This window comes from Pseudochaenichthys georgianus, chromosome 22 (genome assembly GCF_902827115.2).
Source record: "Pseudochaenichthys georgianus chromosome 22, fPseGeo1.2, whole genome shotgun sequence".
NCBI classification, from domain to species: Eukaryota; Metazoa; Chordata; class Actinopteri; order Perciformes; family Channichthyidae; genus Pseudochaenichthys; species Pseudochaenichthys georgianus.
The window spans coordinates 27,730,732-27,753,542 of NC_047524.1; the positions used below are offsets into that span (position 1 = coordinate 27,730,732).

Sequence of the window (22,811 nt, forward strand, 5' to 3'; positions counted from 1 at the left end):
CCCCGGTTTTATTCATTTTTCTTTTTTTGGCTATTTCACCCGGTTCCTTCTACCGGGGACACTGTGTCCCCCCACGGCCTGTGTCCAGCCGTTCCCCCCCCCCCCACTCATCCATATATTAACGGATCTTGACAATTTTTGTTGCATGTTTCTCCTCTCCTCTCACTGATCGAATAACCGTTGATATGGTCTCCTTTGTTGTGGCCTTTTGAGCCAGGTCATAACAAACGATATCAGCAATACTTCCAGTCAGTACTCCGGCAACAGCATTTGTACACCTTGGAAAGTCTTTAGAGTCTGGCCTGGAGAGTTGGTCACAAATATCCTTCAGCAAAGTGACGCACTCTGTCACTCTGGTTGGCCTCTTATGATGCTGCTGTCTTTTTAATATATGATTATTTCTCAGCCGCTAGTTCGTTCCTTGCAGATTCTTCAGTCTCATCAGCCTCATGCTTCCATCAGTCCCAGTCATCTGCCTCCAGCACACTTCCAGTGTCTGACTCCATATGATATTGTCCTGATGCTGTAAGGGTGATGCCCCATGATCACAACATGACCCCTCTAAAGTCTGAGTGCCAAGGACCTCATTATGTCAGTCATTAATGTTACATCACCCATTATAACAATGTGCTTTCCTTTTCCGGCACCATTTTAAGGCTTCAAAACAGGCATTTGTACTCTATGTGTTTGGAGAAATAACACAATCAATGGCCCAGAATTGTACTTTATAAACTATGAATCTTGTGGGGCTTGAAAGAATACACACTGGATATATGCCTTTTTTGCAATATTTATTCAAAAGTCACTAGTTATTTAAACAAACCACTATCTGAGGATAACAAGCGACCTTCATCTAGAGAGCCATTGAAGCCCATGAAGAATCCTTCCACAAATCTTTTCATCTGATGTTTTAATTAAGTTGCCACGTGTTTTCAAATTCAAGTTAAGGCACTATCTGTTCAGAACATTACAAATATTCTTCATTTGCAGTATTTTATTTTAAAAGTGTTCAGAAAGACTGCATCAATGATATGCTATATATCAGTGCTTCTCAAAGTGTGGTCCGCGGAGCACTGGTGGTCCGTGAGCGCCTCCTAGTGGTCCGTGAGTATATTGGTAACATTTCACATTTGAAATAAATAAATAAATTTAAGTTTTCCGCACTCTCGCGGGAATATCTCCGCAATGGAGCAAGCTCAAGTTTCACTTTCGATTGCATGATATAGCCCAGATAAACACCTTCATCACACATGTTGCCACTTGTTTGTACCATTTTCAGGCGATTTGTAAAAAACATTGTGTTTTTGGATATTTGTGGAGTTAGGTGGTCCACGAGTGTTTTTTTATTGGTTAAGTGGTCCTTGGTATGAAAAGGTTTGAGAAACACTGCTATATATCTATATAATATCAATATAATAATTTTAATAATTTACTATTTAGAAAGTTTTTTGTGAGAATTATTTTCAAAAGTAACCTTTTTTTTACTTTTGTATTTAAATTTGAAATGTTTGCACACAACATTATTAATGTATACATTTTTATCAATTTTTTTGAATTATGAATCCATTTATTTGATTGTATTTCCTTGAGGCTGGGGAAGATATCCAGCATATAATTCAACATGCAAATGTTGTAATACAAGTAAGTATAAGTATAACATGGAAAAGTAAATAAAATACGTTTAATAGGAGGTTGTGGATTTATTTTCTCTCACCTTGTAATTACACAATCAAACAATCTATAATTTAGCTCTGGCCTTCACTCTTCACTTCACAAAAAAACATTTTGTTGAATCGGACACATTTTTTCGAAGCTCTATTGACTGACATGCAATGACTGGGACTGATGGAAGAATCTGAGAGGAATTAACTGGAGCCGAGAAATAGTCCTATTTAAAAGACAGCAGCTTCATAAGAGGCCAACAGGGTGTGTCAGTGTGCTGAAGGAAAGACCAGCTCTCCAGGCCACACTCTAAAGACTTTCCAAGGGGTAAAAATGCTGCTGCCGGAGTACTGACTGGAAGTATTGCTGATATCATGTCTACCATCCTCTTAAAATACTCTGTCCAACAATATCAGTCTCAGGAAGAAAGGTGTTTTAACGCTTATTCAAAATAGCAGAGAAACATGCATTCTGGTTCTCAGGAGGGGACATTGACAGAGGAGTACTGGAAAAGTACACAGTAAAAGTACTTCATAGTACTTGTGGGAGTAGTTTCACTAGTACTGAGTCCAACAGTGTCAATCTCACGAAGAACTAATGGCAGAAAAAATAATAACAAACTGGAGAGACGGCTGAGTGACCGCAGTGCAGAATCACTGTATAGTTTAAATCTCCTAACAATGTTGTCCATTTTAGACAGAGGCTTATTATATTTACAGCCTTAATAACATCCATGTTCTGGGCTCAATGTGTGTCTTGGCCGTTTTCGTTGTGATCGCTAAATTCACCTTGTTTCCCCTTGTTTATAATATTATCACCGTTCCAAGCAAACGAGTGCTTTGTTTTGAAATCACTTCCGTGAGTTTGGCCCCGCCCCTCGCTCCAATGACCATTAGACCATTTAGTAAGGTAGAAAGCAAAAACGCCTCTCAGTCGCTCTTCCGTTTACGTGTTTAATAAAGAAAAACAAATTAGATTTTCAATGCCTCTGGTGAATCCTGACAAATGGTGTGTTTCCTAAGTAGTGGGTTTTTACAGAAAACACACACACACACACACACACACACACACACACACACACACACACACACACACCAGCAAAAGTCATTAAGAAAGCGGAGGCAGCATATTTCCTGCTGTGGGACTTGACATCATATTTCTCAAATGAGTAGTCATCTACGTCAATATTTGGACAACCGCAGAGCACTTCCTGTCTTAGTGTTCCACATACATCAGCGTTTAACAAAGGCGTAATGGGACCGATGGATGAAGAGAGAACAAAAGGAAAGGAGTGAGGACACATTAAAGATGCAGTGGAGCAAAAGCCCATGGAACAATTATTTTTATTCCAACATCTGTTTGTGTGTCCATCCATGTGCTCATTAAATATCACCTTTATATTTCCAATTGATATATTTATTTTCCTCCAAGGGTAAAGGCACACTGCTTTTTTCCATTCATTAGTTGACACAGTTAAAGGTCACATGTCATGGTCCTTTCTACTGGTCATAATACCATTGTTGAGGGATATTACAATAGAAAAATACTGTGCAATTTTCCAAACTCACATTGTTTGGCATACAGCATCTCTGTAAACTACGTGTATTCACTCTCTCCACTAAGCGGCTCGTTGGAGCTCTTGCCCCCCTCCCTGTGAGCCCAGTGTGCTCCGATTGACCAATCCACAGACTTCCTCACACACACACGCAGCTCAGCTGATGTCTCCTCCGGGCTGCTGCTGATAACAGACAGTTGCGATCGTGGCGAAATTCTCTCTGCTGACCCATTCTCACAGCGTGTATCAACCTTTCTCAATATCAAGCCACACTTATTGTTTTTACTTCGGCTGAGACTTTGTGTGTGCTCGGGGTGATTCACAACGTCCGATTGTTTCATGTTGTGAATCACGCTGAGCTCCGTGGAGGTGTGATTTCCTTGTTTAGCGATACACAGCCAAACTCACCCTGAGCACACACACAGTCTCAGCCATACCATAACCCTCATTTAAATAATCCCTAAAAGTTGTAATATGCTTTGAGTATTTGGGTGTTTTCATACTGGTCAGGCTATTTGACTTTATGCGCCACTGAGCAACGCTGTATCCAGTTCTCTTTATACTGCTACAGTACAGCCCCAAAGACATTACAATAAAGAGCGGTATTGTTTAAATATATTGTTAAAGCTAGTTAGAAACTCTAATACTATCAAAATGATGGCAATGTTATATCATTATATTTAGTATGCCCTTCAAACTCTTTAGATACCAGGTATTATGTTTACTACAGCCATTAGTACACTGTTCCATATGGAGTAATCAAAGCTAATGCTGTTTTAGAAAGTGGTTAAGCAGATTATTATAGTCTTGATTTTCCTTAACAACCATTCAGAATATAACAACATTCTGTCTCTTTGTGTCGTGTATGTGTGTGATGGTGTGTGTAGTGGTGCCCTGTGGACATGGGTACAGATACAGACATGAGCATTATCTACTTAGCTCAGGCCTACTTTTCTCACATCGGCGGTGTAGCAAAAACCTCCAGAATAGCTTTTCAACCAATAAGAGGTACTGCAGCTAAAATAAATAAAAAACACTAACATAATAAGCCCTTATGTTTGCAGTTTGCAAGATACAATGCAGCTTTAATGAGGGCAGAATGACCATCAAATGAACCCAGACAACACCAGTGTTATCCTTTAATCTCCACAAGAGAACACATCTCCACCGAAGATGTGTTCAATCCAGCACTACGCATGCTTACCGAGTGGAATTGGGATGTGCAGGGGCATCTATTTGTAACAGGGGAAAGACAGGGATGAGAAGATAAACACATTAAGGGTAGAGAAGGAGAGGAAGGTATACACACCCACGTCGATTTGTAAAACCAATAAGTAGAACGCAGAGATACGAAAAGATGAAGAAGGAAAGAAAGAAAGCTTGTAAAGTTGAACATAAAAGCTCCAATAAAAAAGGTAGAAATAAAGAAAGAGAGGGAAACTAAGAGATGAAACTAACACAACAATCAGAGATAGGATCTACCGAGCGGGAAGAAAACGAAAGGATCTAAGAGGAGAAAAAGAGTGTGCACACCAAAGAGGTATAAAAAAGCGGCAGACATGTTGGTCGAGACGCTTTTAGCTTTAGGGAAGGAAGGATAGCATCTGCAAGTTGTCCACATCTACACATCAGTTCTCAATAGGGAAATGGGGGCGGCTGAATAACACACATGTTGAGGATTTGAGGTGCATTACTGGAACAGCCAAACTAAAAATCCCAACAGGGAATAAATACGACGAATAAATATTCCTCGTATTGCTTTATATCCACATGATGAATTCACCCAAAGCAATGACCTAAATATGTATCTTTAAAGCAAAAACACTCCATTATTTAACGTTTTGTCTTACAAAATATAATGCTATAGGAAACACCCCACTGGTGAATATCTGAATGTCAACTCAGCTACAAGTGGCTACATGAGACTACAAAACATCCCAACTGGACTACAAGTGGCTACAAAACATCCCAACTGGACTACAAGTGGCTACAAAACATCCCAACTGGACTACAAGTGGCTACAAAACATCCCAACTGGACTACAAGTGGCTACACGAGACTACAAAGCATCCCAACTCGACTACAAGTCCACCTTTTAACGTAGCGTTGTCAACGAGAAGTCATGCAACCGGGAAGTAGTTTGTTTATAGACAAACATCAAATGTTTACCTTTACATATGTATGATTACATTCATCTTTTAAATTCAATTAAAATAGTTAATATGTGGAGATTATCCTGCTGAACAATTTGTGTTTGGCAAATCTTATTACCACTATAATCAAAATCAGTTTTCGTCTTTCGTAATGTTTGTGTCTTTTCATTTCACTTTGTAGCTTTTTGCTTTTATCGATAGCCCAAGTGTTCAACCTTAGCCCAGTGTCAAATCTTTTTTTGCAATTTTAAACATTTCAACTCAGGGTTTTTTATGCACACAATGCAAATGCACATCCGATTGAAACACACTTTGCACCACACATCCATACAGAGAATGCAGCTGAGTCACTTAAGGTTGTGCTGCTGATAAAGATGGATGCAGACGTCGTCACGTCAGCACATTGTCAGACAGGTGAGGACAACAGAGAAGACACAGTGATGGATCTGACGCTGAGGGAAGTAGAGGGAGGTAAAGCTGGGAGGATGGAGACAAGAATAGAAAGACAGAAAGGCGGAGGAGACGAAACAGAGGCAGAGTTGGAGTGAGCGGGGAGACTGGAGAGGGAAGATACACTTTGAGAAAGTCTTTCTAAGAAATGTGCCGGATCAGTAAAGAGTTCAACATGTCATCTCTACTTCACTTAGTGTGGGGGGTAACTGTGCAGAGTCTTAAAACTTGGAGTTATTTCACCACTTCAGGTTCCGTCGTATTGAAGTCAAAGGGTTTTTTTTAACGTATTTTTGGATAGATGCCTGACGTATAGTCTGTGATTTTCATGTTTTGTTCTACGACATAAAATATGTCAGTGAATACCCCGCTCCTGAATGTCAGAGCTTCTATGTTTCATAAAAAACAGCGGTTGTCAACATGTGAACAAAAAAGACTACTAAACGTCATCATGCCGAACAGTCCCTGCCTTCAGATAAGCGATGGTACTTTGCCTTGCCATTTGGTCAACTTTTTACTTCTGGCGATTGCATTTATGAGTCAAAACTAGGGATGCACGATATTGGTTTTTGGAAACCGATACCGATACCTTCCTGCTTCTCAAGACCGATATCGATAACCGATAATAATATAATATATATATATATATATATTAAATGTACCTGTAGTTGTTGCACACCTGGTGGTAAAATAAAGACTAGTCGTGAGCAAAGGACATGAGCATTACTACTATGAACAAAACTAACCCTGGGGTCGTCTCTGGCAAACTTCTTGCCTTTTTCAAAAGCCTCGTCGATAGGTAAAAGCCCCGGTGCCTTTGCAGCTGGCTTTGGATTCGCCGCTAGTTTAGCAGCGCAGGCGTCTTCGTACGCTTTTAACACACCATCGTAGCGATGGCGATGTTTCAGGTGACTAATCAGGTTGGAAGTATTATAGCTCGTTGCCTTTTTCCCTCCTCGTGGAACTTCTGCATTGCATCTGTTAATACAAATAGCAAGCGAACTATCTAACTCTGAAACTTTGAAATAGTTCCATACTACCGACGACATGTTTGTTTACTGTCCTGGCTTCACGGCCGCACGCCATTTACGTCACAGCCAGGCATGAGAAGGTAGCGCTGGATTTGTGAAAAATCCAATGGCAACATCACATTGCTCTTTGACGAGGGAGCCATTGCAATTCTCGTCAAAGAGCATGTATTTTAGATATTTGAGATGTCGAAAATGCATTCAAAAACTGTGCTTATGCCGTCGAATAGAGACTTATTCAATAGTATTTATAGAAATTAGGGATGTCCCGATCACCTTTTTTTGCTCCCGATCCGATTCCGATCATTTGATTTTGACAATCTGCCGATACCGATTTTTCCCGATCCGATCTTTATGCAATAAATTAAGAGAAATAAAAGGTAACAGATAACGGCTGGTCATCCAACGCGATGAACTCAGCTATCTTGGCTGTTATCTTTGTGGCCTTTTCACTGTTCTGGGGCAGTTTCTCTTTCCTTTTAAAAGTCTCTGAAAGTGTCGGTTGTTTCAGTGCCGTTACCCGAGTGGCCGCTGTGTACTCGCCGTGTTGTTGTTGGTGTTTGTTTCTCAGGTAGCGTATTAGATTGGTCGTATTGAAAGTAGCTCTGTTCTTTCCACCACGCGGAACCTCTGCCTTGCAAACATTGCATCTGGCTGTTACACTGCCTTCGCTTTCAATTTTATAATACTTCCAAACTCCTGACATTTTCTCTGTCCTGACATTTGACTCCCGAGTCACCAGCTGAACGTAGCCTCTCGTTAGCTTACTGCTACTATTAGACACTGTGACCACTCTGTTGCCAGATTTCAGAGAAATAAGCAACCAGGTCTATGAAAACAAGCCCAAAGAAAGCAACACATACATGATGTTGTGTAATTTTAAACGAAAACTAAGTCCTCAGGATGACTTTAAGACGTGAACATGGTCATTTTTGTTTTGTAACATTAAATAAAAAAAGAAATATTTTATAAAAAAAAAAATCCCGATCCCCGATTTTTTTCGCCCGATCCCCGATCTTTTTTAAATCACGTGATCGGCTCCGATCCCCGATCATGTGATCGGATCGGGACATCTCTAATAGAAATGAAATATATTACTTTGAAAACCAGTTGTATGGGTTATATGTATTTGAATACAGGTAGTAGTATTCTTATGGTTAGAAGTAGTAGTAGTAGTTGTACTTTATTTTTACAATGCGTACAATGCATTTTAAAAGAGATTTTAATTAGAGATGGGAAATCCGGATCCTTTTTACGGACTCGGAGTCTTCTGAGTCAGTCATTGAAGAGATCCGGATCATACGAGTCCTTTGAGTCATATGAGTCGGCATCACCAAGAGCGTAGAAATCCTCCCGGTGGAAAACCGAAAAGTTGTTGCATTTCATGAGCATATTAAACTAACGTTACATGAACCTCCGCTACACAGTGTCTTTTGCTTTAATAAAAAATGTTGATCACAAAAAAAAGGGTTATTTTGTGATTTGGCGAATCGGAGTCTGCTGTTGACTCATGCATGACGACGAGTCTGCTGGATCTCTGGATCTGCTGCTATAGCCTACGGTTACGGCTCTGAGTCCGCACGAGTCTGCTATGTTTTGCACAGTGAGTCAGGATTTGCGAATCTCTGAGTCTGCTGTTGACTTGTGCACAATAGCCGCGGGAAGTAGGGGTGCTGTAGGGCTGCGAATGGTGTACATTTGAAAAACGTCATGTTACTGTTGTTGAAATCTCTCCCCACTTTTGTCCGCACCCCCTAAGTAAAATGACTTCCCAGTTCCCGCGGCTATGCTCGTGCATGACGAGTCTGGATCATGGATGTATGGTCTGGATCTCTGGATCTGCTTGATCTGTTACGACTCTGAGTCCCCATGACTCACGAGTCTGCAGGAAGTGAAGGAAGTTCCCTTGATTCAGTGAGTCAGGATTTGCGAATCTGAGTCTGCTGTTGACTCATGCACGATGAGTCTGGATCTCTGGATCTGCTACGGTTACGGCTCTCAGTCTGCACGGGTTTCACTGATCCGCGTCCCCTCCCCTGAGCCAAACGATAACCTCTGGAAGCTAGGCAGATGGACTGGGGTACGTTGTAATGTGATTTTACATGTTATAAGGAGAGTAGCAAGTGACGCAATTTATAGTTTTCATTTGTACGTCACACCAGGTGTAGGACTCAAAGGACTCGGGTTAATGGAGAGGGGAGACTCGTCACGACCAGCTCATTACTAGGATCCGGGTTAATGATCCGGATGAATCAGGACTCACCCATCTCTAATTTTAATTTATTATAAATATGGGAATTATAGAACAATATGATTCTTGCTAAAAAGTAGACAATTGACTAGCAATTATAAAATGTTCTGATTTACGTAACTATTTGAGAATGCTTTCTTGCCTTTTCCCACATTATATTATGCCCTTATTTTTGTCTGAATGTTGAGTGCCTGAGTCATTCCGTGTGTTACATTTTTTTTTATTACCTTTTGTAGCTGGAAATGTCATCAGCAGGATACACAATCGGACTGAAATGAAAACCAGCCTCCGTCTGTGTCCCTAACCTCACTGTCTCGGTCCATTTCTGTCACCCATCAGTGGTTTCCGGCCAGACTGTGGGCTTTCAGGATAAAATAAACAAGTATGGCTACCCTCACATCCTATTTCACACAGTCCATTTCCCCCCGCTGCCTCTGGTGAGGGGACAACGGAGATATGGAGGGAATTTTAGAGAGGAAGTCAGAGATACTGTGTGCGGTGTGATTGGGAAGTGATAGAGACAGAAACTCACTTCCTATACAAAAGATAACAAAATCCTGAGGGGGGTTTTGTGTGAAATACTATTGCATTCAGAACATCTCAAACAAGAATAAATGGCCCTAATAAAGCGGAGGGAAGTCAGCTACTTTGACATATAACAGCACACCCTCCATGTGTTTGGACAAAGCATGTTGTTAGGTAAATATCAGCAAAATAGGTTCAACAGCAACTCTGTTATCTAAATAGAAGTGTGGCTTGTAGACAAAAAAGTCCCCATTGACGGAATGAAAAAAGCGGATGTGTATATGAAACCAACAATTGCGGGCTACGATTTTGATGCCTTTATTTTAGCGTATTGACCGTCAACAGGATTGAGTTAAGTACAACCAAACTCTGAAAGAAACATTTGTAGACATCCAAAATATTAAATCTAACATTTATTTAGTGGTAAAGTAATATGAAAGGGTTTAGATTTGTAAAACTAAAACCAAACCACACCATGGTGGCAATCTGTCAACCACAAGGTAGCTAATACAAAAAGCATTGCCGGCCTTATTGTCTATTTTACTCTAAACGGGACCATGATTTACAAAATAAACATCATATTAGGGCTGTGCAATTAATCGTATTTTAATTACGATTATGGTTTGCGACGATTATGAAAACAGCATAATTGACAAAATACGATTATTTTGCTGGGTGCGCTTTCACCCCTCCCTAAAAGCCCACTCGGCCACGTGGGAGTGACATGTGTTGTGTGTGTTCAGCGCGAGCGAAGATGTCAGAACAAGAGCAGCAACTCGTTAAAAAGAAGGGTACAACTATTTCCACTAAGTACTTTGCCATTACATTTCACATCGCTAAAGACATGTGCCCAGTTAGCACTGTTAGCAACCAGGGCTTTCAGCAACTTGTCAACACGTTGGACAAGCGTTACGCGATGCCGTCTCGGTATTATTTCAGCAGGTCTACGCTGCCTGCACTATATGACAAATGCCGTGGGGAAGTTGAGAGAGATGTGGCTTCAGCTGACTACTTTGCGACCACAACAGACCTATGGTCGAGCCCAGGGGTGCCCAACCAGTCGATCGCGAGATGTGTCTAAAAATAGAACAACAATATTCTGTTTTATCGTTAATGTCCTGTAACATAATCTTCCTGTGCCAGAATAATGCACTTGAACGCATCACATCTTTTTGATTGGCCGGCGTCACCCCATGTGTCGGGGCGTGGCTGAGGGTCTTCAGTACAGGTGGCTTGTCTCCTGCCTGCGCTCATCTCTGAAACCAGACCATGTAAACAGGCTGGTGTTTCTTGCAAAACATCTTTAAGAGATGACGTGAGCAGCCCTACCAGCATTTGCCATGGTGGCTAACATTTTTATTTGGTCTTAAATTGTAGTTCAACATTTATTTCCTGTTACTTCTGGACCATGACGGTTGGCCAGCCTTCAACGTTTAACTGAGTGGACTATGTTGAATATGTTTTACCAACATGTTGGCTATATGTTAAGGAGTTTTCAGTATGTTGTGACCGTGCACTGCATCATATTTGATTTAATTTATTTTGGTCTAATTTATTTGTATTGATCATATTCATAATATATGTTTAGTATGGTTTTAGAAGTGCGCTCCAACATATTTGTTGATCTTGTTTATTGGTAAAATATTATTTGTTTTAAAGTTCAATAAATGGTCAATGAATAATCGTCAAAATAATCGTGATATCAATTATCGACCCAAATAATCGTGATTATGATTTTTGCCATAATCGCACAGCCCTACATCATATTGTATTGAAGAAGACTCAAGTCTATTCATTGAGACCCTAAACTTGTTAGGAAAATGTTTATTAAAGAAATACATTAAGTGAGAATTCAGGAAATGTTTCTCATAGACTTTTCTGAAAGTGAACCTGTCAACCATTACTTATAGTGAAAACCACCCTTGAATGATGGGATAGTAGACAACACGCTTTTTATGAATCTAAACTATAACATAATAACTACCCTGTATCAAGATCGATGCGAAACAAGTGACAAAAGGACTGATATATATATAGTGAAATAATGAAGAGGGAAGAGAAGTGGTGGACTAAAGGTTAATACAATCCACATAACTATTTAAATCATTTTTTCTATTTGACATTTTTTATTTTACTATGAAAATAATCAAATGAAGAGGTAAAGCTGTTGATGATGCCCGTAACCAATGATGAAGGTGTGAATAACCAACTCACACACCCAGCACATGGATGCATCTAACCCTTCAGGACTGGATTACCGGTCGTGAGAATCTTCCGCCTCCAGCTATGATTACATCTCAGCAAACAGCCGTTACATGCAGAAGTGTGAGATGTGTTTGGGTCAGAGCCACTTTCTCATGTGCCTGAGGCATCGTTATAAATGTCACACACACACACACACACACACACACACACACACACACACACACACACACACACACACACACACACACACACACACACACACACACACACACACACACACACACACACACACACACACACACACACACACACACACACACACACACACACACACACACACACACACACACACACACACACACACGTGATGTAGCTCAAGTTCAAGTTCACAGAAGTTGTAAGGGTTGCGGGTTGAATTCCCCCGTCGGCGTGCAGGCCTCTGAGTGAGCTCCAAAGCGTTGCAATGGGTGGCACTTTGTTCATTAGAGGATATATTTGATGGATCTGTATGTTAGGGTTTCTGGTGGATCATGCAGCTTTAGGGATCCTAAAAGGGCCTTAACGGGTTTCATGGTTTACCAGTAAAACTTGACTTCCAAAGCTTGAACGAGGATCCTGATGAGTCAAGGTTCAAGGTTCTTTATTGTCAAACTAACATAGCTACAGAGTCATTATGTCGTTGAGAATCTTAGGTCACAGGCTTCTCCAACAATGCAACACAACAATACAGATAAGCAGACAATATTAAAGCAATATTAAAATATACTATATTAAAAGTAATACAAAAAGAAACATTATTTTCTTAAAAGTGAGGGAAAAAAAGTGGAATAGTGCAATACGAGTCTATATACAAGTTATTGGAATGAAATATTAGATAATAGATAAAGAATAACTAAGTAGCAGATGAATGTTATGAAATTGTTTCAGCAGTTCAGTTGTTTAACAGTCGTATGGCCTGCGGGATGAAGCCGTCTCTGAACCTGGTTGTTTTCGTCCGGATGCCGCGGTAACGCCTGCCTGATGATGTCATCGATCTGCTGATTCATTTCACAGTTGATTCTTTACTCATCGAGTTGTTAAAGCGTCAGAAAATGATAAACAAATGACCATGTAGTGTCTTACTAATGGTCTTAAATTAATTTCCAAGATAAATATAGTTTACTTTGCTTGTAATTGTTCCCTACATTTTTTTTGTTAACTATTTATCAATTGTTAAAATAGTAGTTGAATATTTTGATATGGATTTGAATAAATACATATTTTCATCTTTAGATCTAACTAAAAATATTATCCAATACCGTCTAAGACCTTTGTTACTCCCCCCCCCCCCATACTTCCTGCCTGCCTGTTGTAACGAGCACAGGCAAAGCCCTGTCCGTTTACTATAGAAAGAGATTCAAAAGGACTAGGTATAGGAAGGTGTCAAGCGGAAATGGTCAACGGGACAGAATAAAAGAAATAGGACACCAGCACCACCAGATGAGCCAACCAGCGGCCTTCCACCTCTATGTTTGTACCTTTTCCTTGTCAGTCTCCTTACAAGCTCAATTATAAATAACTGAAGTAACCCTTTTGAGTGTCCTTAGAGCAGATGATTTGTCAATATGTATCAGTCCGTGATGTAACAGTTTACGACAGCTCTAATTGGGACATGCAGTGACAAAAGGACTGATATATATATAGTGAAATAATGAAGAGGGAAGAGAAGTGGTGGACTAAAGGTTAATACAATCCACATAACTATTTAAATCATTTTTTCTATTTGACATTTTTTATTTTACTATGAAAATAATCAAATGAAGAGGTAAAGCTGTTGATGATGCCCGTAACCAATGATGAAGGTGTGAATAACCAACTCACACACCCAGCACATGGATGCATCTAACCCTTCAGGACTGGATTACCGGTCGTGAGAATCTTCCGCCTCCAGCTATGATTACATCTCAGCAAACAGCCGTTACATGCAGAAGTGTGAGATGTGTTTGGGTCAGAGCCACTTTCTCATGTGCCTGAGGCATCGTTATAAATGTCTCTCTCTCTCACACACACACACACACACACACACACACACACACACACACACACACACACACACACACCCACACACACACACACACACACACACACACACACACACACACACACACACACACACACACACACACACACACACACACACACACACACACACACACACACACACACACACACACACACACACACACACACACACACACACACACACACACACACACACACACACACACACACACACACACACACACACACACAGCTATGGGATATACAAAGCATGATGTAAGTCTGGGAATGATGGGAACAGATGTATCTGTAATCAGCAGCGGGTTTCGTATTCGTACATTGAAGCTATGTACTCAGATCACTTTTGTTCTGTCTATAAATGTTTTTGTTTGGTCTTATATTAAAAACAAAAAAGAAAGACAGGTTGATACTTAATCTAGAGTTCCACAAAGATCTGTACTCGGACCACTTACAGTTGCAAGAAAGAGTATATGAACCCTTTGGATTCTCCACACATAGCGTTGTGTGTTCCTTCCAAACAACTCAGCGTTGGTTTCATCTGTCCACAGAACATGTTGCCAGTCGTGCTGTGGAACATCCAGGTGCTCTTTTGCAAACTTCAAACGTGCAGCAATGTTTCTTCTGGACAGCAGTGGCTTCCTCCGTGGTGTCCTCCCATGAACTCCATTCTTGTTCAGTGTTTTACGTATCGTAGATTCGTCAACAGAGATGTTAGCATGTGCCAGAGATTTATTTAAGTCTCTAGCTGACTCTCTAGGACTCTTCTTCACCTCATTGAGCATTCTGCGCTGTGCTCTTGCAGTCGTCTTTACAGGACAGCCACTCCTAGGGAGAGTAGCAACAGCGCTGAACTTTCTCCATGTATAGACAACTTGTCTTACCGTGGCCTGATGAGCATCAAGGCTCTCAGAGATACTTTTGGAACCCTTTCCAGCTTTATGCAAGTCAACAGTTCTTAATGGTAGGTCTTCTGAGAGCTCTTCTGAGCGAGGCATGGTTCACATCTGGCAATGCTTCTTAAGAATAGCTAATTCAAAACTGGTGTGTATTTTTTATAGGGCAGGGCAGCTTTAACCAACACCTCCACTCTCGTCTCATTGATTGGACTCCAGGTTGGCTGACTCCTGACTCCAAGTAGCTCTTGAAGAAGTCTTTAGCCTAGGGGTTCACATACTTGTTCCACCCTGCACTGTGAATGTTTACATGGTGTGTTCAATAAAAACATGAACACATATAATTGTTTGTGTGGTATTAGTTTAAGCAGACTGTTTGTCTGTTGTTGTGACTTAGATGAAGATCAGAACACTTTTTATGACCAATTTATGCAGAAATCCAGGTCGTTCCAAAGGGTTCACATACTTTTTCTTGCAACTGTATATTCTGTCTATAAATGCTTTGATTTGGTGGGGACATGAGAAGGTAGAATAAAGGTGTCAGTCAAGCATCTATCTATCTAGCTAAGAAGATAGATAGATGCTTGACTGACACCTTTATTCTACCTTCTCATGTCCCCCTACCCCTCCACCCCTCACCTTCCCCATCTCTACTTCCCTCCTGCCTCTTCTAGCTGAGCTCAGCTGTCCGCCACGGCCCAGAGGGACATATTGAGGTTAGAAGAGTAGGTCAGCCAGCTGAACAGAGGACTTGGGGAAAGAGGCAGGGAGCAGATCAGCAGAGAGTATCGGTGGCTAAGGAGGTTAGCGGTGGGTTTCTGCCAGAAAAGGGTCTATCTGAAGATGACAAGCTAGCATATTTCTGCCTGAAGACATTCAGGGGGAGATACGAGATTTAGAATCAGGACACTGCAATCCGCAACTCACAGAGAACTACATTACAGTTATCAGGTTTCCACAAGTAAACAAAGTCATCAGAGCCAAATGCTAACGTAGTTTCCACTACATCTCCTTTTTCCCATAGATCTCCGTTTCCACTACAAGGTGCAACTAAGGTAGCCTGCTTTGACCCAGACTGGACGATTCCCCTTGGCAACATGACCGCAACTATCCTGGTTCTTCTACCAGGAGAAACAGACAACAGTGCCATCTAAAATAGTTTAGTCCCATGAGGAATCCCTTATCACAAGAATCTGGAGCAGAATACTTTAAGAAATAACTTTGCATTTAAGGAAATATACCTTGTTGTGGTTTTATAAGGGTTTGTGTCCTGAAACAGTTGCTTGGTTCGGTACAAATAACTTTCCATGAAACACCTAGCCTTTTTGGTTATTTGGTTGTCTACAGTTAGTTTTAGGGGTGCCGGTAGTTGGATTTAGTTTATTCTGGAAAGCCATGCTAGCTCTTCCCCCCCGTGTCCAGTCTTTATGCTAAGATAAGCTAGCTGGTTGAAGCCTCATATATAGCGTACATTCATGAGAGCTTATCCAACTGTCAGCAAAAAGGTAAATCAGTGTATTGCTCAAAATGTCAAGGATAGAGAGACTAGTCTGTGTCCCTGCTTCCATGTATCATGCTAAGCTAAACTAGGTATTGTACAACTTAACATACAGACATCAAGAGAGCGTGATTTCACGATTGATTTAAGCACATCCATTTCAAGAAAAATAAAGGCATTAAAAGGACCTTACCTTCAGAGATGTAAAAGCGGATAGCACTCTGCTTCAGGATTCACATGTTACCACGGCTATAACATCATCGATCAGGGTGAAGGTCCAAAGTCTTCAGTCTTCAGCCACTAAAGGACAGGAAATAAAGAAGAAAATGTGTCATTGTTGGATTCAGAAAGCAAACCATAAACAAACCATGTGAATCCCTTTCTTCGTGCTGAAAACGTTACATTGTTGGTGATTTGAACTTGGACTGTCACACGGTAAAAGTGTGCTGCTAGGGTTAGCTTAACTCTAACGTTATAATTGAGACACTTGCTTTTTTTCAGAAATAAACTTATTTTGGCCTTTAATTGAAAACAAAAGCACTGCGACTGTGCATCATTGAACCGAGTGTTGGGGATCCTGCCACACATGCTGTCAATGCATTGAACAACCATTGATCCAAAAAGAATGATGACACGTCACTTGTTAGACGCTTTTATCCCTAAAGCGACTTACATACTCAATACGGTGGACAATCCCCACAGGAGACATTTGGGGTGAAGTGTCTTGCCCAGGGACACAACGACATGCTGACTGCAGAGGGGTTTGAACCTATGACCCCCTGATCCCAACACCAGCGCACCACACGCATCCTACTTCCTTTCTATTTCCATCCTCCATACTATTCGTCTCCATCTTTTCTGATTCTCCATGTCACAACCTGTTACATGTTTAATGTATTTGCACCTTACTTTCTACTTTGGACTCCAGCACAACAAAGGTCAACTTGGCTCGGCTAGGCTTAACCCTGACTATATCATCGGAACGCTTAACTCCTTTTGGCCTTTTATTGAAAAGGAAATCGCTTCAACTAAGCATCATTGAACCAAGTTGAGGTGACCCCCTCCACACAGGCCTCACATGCTGTTGTACTGGATGTTAATGAATTGAACACCCTCTCCCATTGATCCAAAGATAAGCCTCTTCCTTCCTTTCTCTATCCTATTCCCGTTTCCCTTTATCCTCCCACCGATTTCTTCTTTTTATTCCATTTTCCCAGTTGGATGTTCTGCTTTCCTACCGTGCCCGTGCTTCACATCTTCCCTCCATTCCCCCCTCCCATCTCTAGCTTTTCTCCTTCAAAGGACAGAGGACACGGCTAAAACAAAGGGTGCTTCTATACCAGCTGAGTCAGCAAGATGGAGGAATCAAAACGAGGCAAGGAGGGAAAGAATGAGGGCAAAGAGTAAGGTGGAAGGGAGGGTGAGCAGGACAGGGGGCGGGGAACGAACCGAAGAGGGAGCGTGGGGATGGACACAGTGAAATAAGGGGGGGGGGGGGGGGGGGGGGGGGGGGGGGGGTTTGATGAAGACAGGAAGGGTTGTTAGCAAATTAATAAAAAGCAGGAAGAGGGGGATGGATGGGAGAGTGAAAAAGAGAAAGGCGGAAGGAGATAAAGATAGATGCAGAGGGGAGTTGGACATTGCTCTCACATCAATAGTGTGATGGTCTCAAGTTTCACACACACACACACACACACACACACACACACACACACACACACACACACACACACACACACACACACACACACACACACACACACACACACACACACACACACACACACACACACACACACACACACACACACACACACACACACACACACACACACACACACACACACACACACACACACACACACACACACACACACACACACACACACACACACACACACACACAGCCAATAATAAAATCTGTCGAGAGCAGCACAAACACATGCACTGCGTTTAGTCCTGTGCAGTAAAAGGGACCTTTCCTAAATCTTTCCATTGGATACAGCGAGATCTCAAGTGGCATTACAGCACGACCTTATAAGGATAACAGGTTCTTTTAAGCCTATACTTATTGGATGGATCAGACAACATATTGTACTGTTGGACGCCGGACAGAAAGATGGATAGGTGGCATGAAGTGGAACTCCTCCTCACTCTCAATATGACCTTGGCGACACAGGGAAAGCCATAACTAAAAGTATACAGAGGTAAAATAGACCGCCTATGTCAGCAAACCTGCCAAGAGCACCAGGTGATTGACTGGTGTTGATATGGAGGGCCACACCCTGCACTGCAAGCAAGGCCATGAGCATCTAACTCCAATAGAATCAAAAAGAAAAAAACACTGGATAGAACAACCCAGTTTCTAACATGCATGGCAGCCAAATAATTCAGCTTCCTGAAATATTGATCTATTGAATTAATGATTGTCTGTGCCTTCTCAAAACAGTTGATTATTTATGAACTCCTTCAAGATTGTAAATGATGTTCCACCCTGAATATGAGCGTGCTAGAACTAAGCACGACGACACAAAGTGGAGAAAGTGTTCTCCCGATTTGCCGGCACAGCAGAAACTGTTCCAAGGCCGTTATGTAACTCTGCACCCCATTTGTGTTGCGGCAGCTATTTATGGACACAAACAGACACTCTCCTGTCACACCTGTCTAAAGTAATAGGCTAAGGTAACGAGCAATGGTGGTGCAGGAATGAGTCCTAAAACCCGGGAATGACTTGGCATTTTATCACCTTTTTTTCAGTTGCATACCTTCATGTGTTTATTTGACAGATAGTCTACATATTTTAATCTTTCACTGTCAACATGTATATCTTTTCATTTTAAGTTATTTGTTATGTTCTGCTTTGAGATGTTTATATTTTGTGTTGGCTTATTTTGTTGTCCTTTTTTATTTTCAAATGATGTGCAATGCTTTGTTTTAACATGCTGCTGTGACGAAACATGTCCCAAATTCGGATCAATAAAGTAAATATTATCTTATATAACCAATATATATTTATCTTAAAGGTCAATGCGTGAATATTTTATGAAAGCACCAATAGTCAACTTTGATATATTGTCGCAATATCGATATTGAGGTATATGGTTAAAATTAAAATGCTGTCTCGACCAGTACATGCTTTAAATCTACCATGTTTATGTCTGCTGTTATTAGAAAAGCTTTTGTATGCAGTCAGCATCAAACTGCTGTTTCTGACAACGGCAGCAGCATTAAACTTTGATTAAATCCATAAGAGCACAAAGCATTGCACAGTTGACAACATCATTACATACATATGTTGCGTTGGACTCCCAATGGGAAGATACAACCGGTGCGGTGTAATGAGCCTACGTCCCCAGGGCGAAAATACTCAGTTATAGTCTGGACTTTGCCGGAACGCAAGTATTTTTTAATGAGTCCTGGTACCTGGGGTGACATGCCGCAGTAACTTGACTCAACATGGGTTCCTGATGAAGATACAAGCTTCAAAGAATCCCCACGTGAAACGGGAATGACAATTCCATCCATGGAAAAACATCTCCCTAAAAATAATTACGTTCAATTATTCAATGTGTTATGTAACTCCAAACTAGGAGAAGCTATGAAGCTATAACTAGGCTGCACAGCCACAGGACATCTGCCGGATTGTTTGTTCTTTAGCTTAAAGAACACAGCATGGATTGTGTTTAGATACACACATATATACCAACCAATTACCCCAACATGATATCAGTCATAGGGTTATAAAGATCCAACCATGTTTTGCTACTGAATGGTTAAGTCAAGGTACTGATGGGATTTTTCCGTGGGCCAACGTCGGCGGTATTATCCATGCTGTGCTGTGTTGGTCCTACTGTGATAGCAGCGGGGGGGCGGGGGCGGGGGCGGGGGGGGGGGTGGACACAGTGATCCCCTTAGCTGTGTCCTCAGAGGATAAACTGTTATGTCTGGAAGACACATAACAGTTTATGAAAACTCTGATTTCAAAGCATCCGTGGGATTTGGAATGTAGTTTCACTGCTGCGTTCATGTTTGTACTTCCAAACTTTCTAATGCTTCCAGCCATATTGGAACTGTGTTAACCTTTCCTTCTGTTGATGCGGCGCCACATTAAAGGCTTTGCAAGACAGAGTTTCCAAAGTGCAAACCAAACATGGAGAAGCAGCGTTAGGTTATTATGTTCCATATATCTGGAATAAAATCCCAGAGAACTACAGGTCCGTTGCAACTCTTACTTATTTTACATCAAGGCTGAAGACTTGTATGAGGGTTAGGCTAGGTTTCTTCTTCAGGAACAAGTCCTGTTTCTCGCTTGAGGCCAGGAAAAGGCTAGTCACTGTGACCTTTTTACCTGTGCTGGACTATGGGGATCTGGTCTATATGAATGCACCTGCCAATTGCCTGGTCAAGTTAGATGCTGCGTATCACAGTGCACTGAGATTTGTGACAAACTGTAAAGCATTAACCCATCACTGTACCCTGTATGCAAGGGCTGGTTTGCTTTCACTAACTGTACGGAGGCTCAGTCACTGGTACATTTTTATATACAAAGCCATGTTAGGGAAACTTCCATCTTATATCTGCTCCCTGATCTCACGGAAAATTGTAAGTGGCTACTGCCTGAGATCGAATGCAGTGATTTTATTAAATGTGCCAACTGCTAGGACTGTCTTAGGGAAGACAGCTTTTAGATGCGCAGCTCCTCTGTCTTGGAATAGTCTGCAAATTAAATGGAAACTGAACAATCTGGTGCCACTAAATGTTTTTAAAGCTCGGTTGGATGCTAGTCAATCGGAAGCTATTGGTTTATGTGGATAATTATGTAAATGATGCTGTATGATGTCCTTTTGTTGTTCTGTTTATGTTTTTATGTTTCATGTGGAACTACTTGAGCAGGTCTCCCTTGAAAAAGAGATCAATGATCTCAATGGGATTTATCTGTATAAATAAAGGTTTGAAATTAAATTAAATGAAGACTTTTCTGTTTACCGCTGATTCCAATTAAATCAAATATGTATTCATGACTGACAATGCATTGTAACTTTTATTATTGTATTTAATACATGTTTTATTCTTTTCAAGTTTTTTTATTTGTATTTTCTTGGCTTTTTATGACTGTTTTTAAATGTTTTACTTTATTTTAACACTTTAATGTTTTCTTGTAAACCACTTTGCATTTCTATTGAAATGTACTATATAAATAAACTTGCCTTGCCAAGTAGCTACAAACTCTTGACCAGTGCACGAAAAAAATTGCCTATGGTAGATGGACTGAATTTAGACATAACTTGTCTAGTATTTGCAATATGTGGGTTCAGTATCTTGCTCAAGGACAAATCAACATGTTGACCGCAAGGGCTGGGGACCCCCAACCTTTTAATTGATGGCCAATCTGTATTGAATGCTTGCCACCCCAATAATGTCTCTCCTTAACAAGCAGCCAGCTAGTAGTTGTTATAAAAGTTATATACTGACTAGCATCCTAGTCCACAACGTTTTTAACAAATTAATGCAGGCAAAGCTAGTGGCTTATCAACAAAGTAATAAGACACATTTAAGCTAAGCCTAAGGCTGACTTCATCTCTGGCTACGCCCCTGCTCTCTCTGGATTTCCTTGCTCTCACTGAGACCTGGATTACTCCATCCAACACATCCACCCCAGCAGCTCTCTCCACAGCATATTCCTTCTCCCATATACCCAGACCCACTGGCAGAGGAGGTGGCACTGGTCTCCTGCTCTCTCCCAAATGGAGCTTTTCCCTCTTCAAGCTACCTAACTTCACTCCTTCCACCTTTGAATTCCATGCCGTCACAGTAACCCATCCTATACAATTAACCATTGTTGTTCTCTACCGTCCACCAGGCGCCTTGGGGGGCTTCTTGGAGGAATTAGATCATCTCCTCTCACACATCCCTGAATCTGGCCCTCCCGCTGTACTTCTCGGAGACTTCAACCTCCAGACAGGGAAGACATCTGAACTAACATATTTTAACCGCCTTTGCTTTCTCACTGTCTCCGTCCCCACCAGCTCATAAAGCTGGCAATGTCCTTGATCTCATATTCTCAAGGAACTGCACTACTTCTAACCTCTCTGTAAACCCGCTCCACACCTCCGATCGCTTCTTCATTTCATTCTCTCTACCCCTTTCCAAACATAACAAACTAATCTCTTCTAACTCTGCACCTGTCCGCCGTAACCTACATTCCCTCTCCCCCTCTACTCTTACTCACCACTGGGTCACCAGACCCACCTTTCACCCATACACTGACCTCCTTTTCCCCTCTCTCTCCAAGTGAGGTTCTTAACCTCATTACCTCTGCCCGTCCTACCACCTGTCCTCTGGACCCTATCCCTTCAAACCTCCTTCAAACTATCGCTCCTGATATTCTACCGTTTCTCACCCATTTCATCAACACTTCTCTAACTTCTGGTCACTTTCCAAACAGTCTCAAGGAGGCAAGAGTAAACTCTCTTCTAAAGAAACCCATTCTCAACCCGTCTGATGTTATAAACTACAGGCCTGTCTCTCTC

At 41.3% G+C, this 22,811-nt stretch overlaps 1 protein-coding gene across 1 annotated transcript in view; it reads right to left on the reverse strand.

Moving 5' to 3' along the window:
- lrfn5a (leucine rich repeat and fibronectin type III domain containing 5a) overlaps positions 1–22,811 on the reverse strand; it is a 235,376-nt gene that overhangs the window by 73,736 nt on the left and 138,829 nt on the right. The window contains exon 2 of the mRNA XM_034110917.1: positions 16,475–16,581. The gene's annotated coding sequence lies outside the window, so the exon portion shown is untranslated. The remainder of the gene's footprint in view (positions 1–16,474; positions 16,582–22,811) is intronic.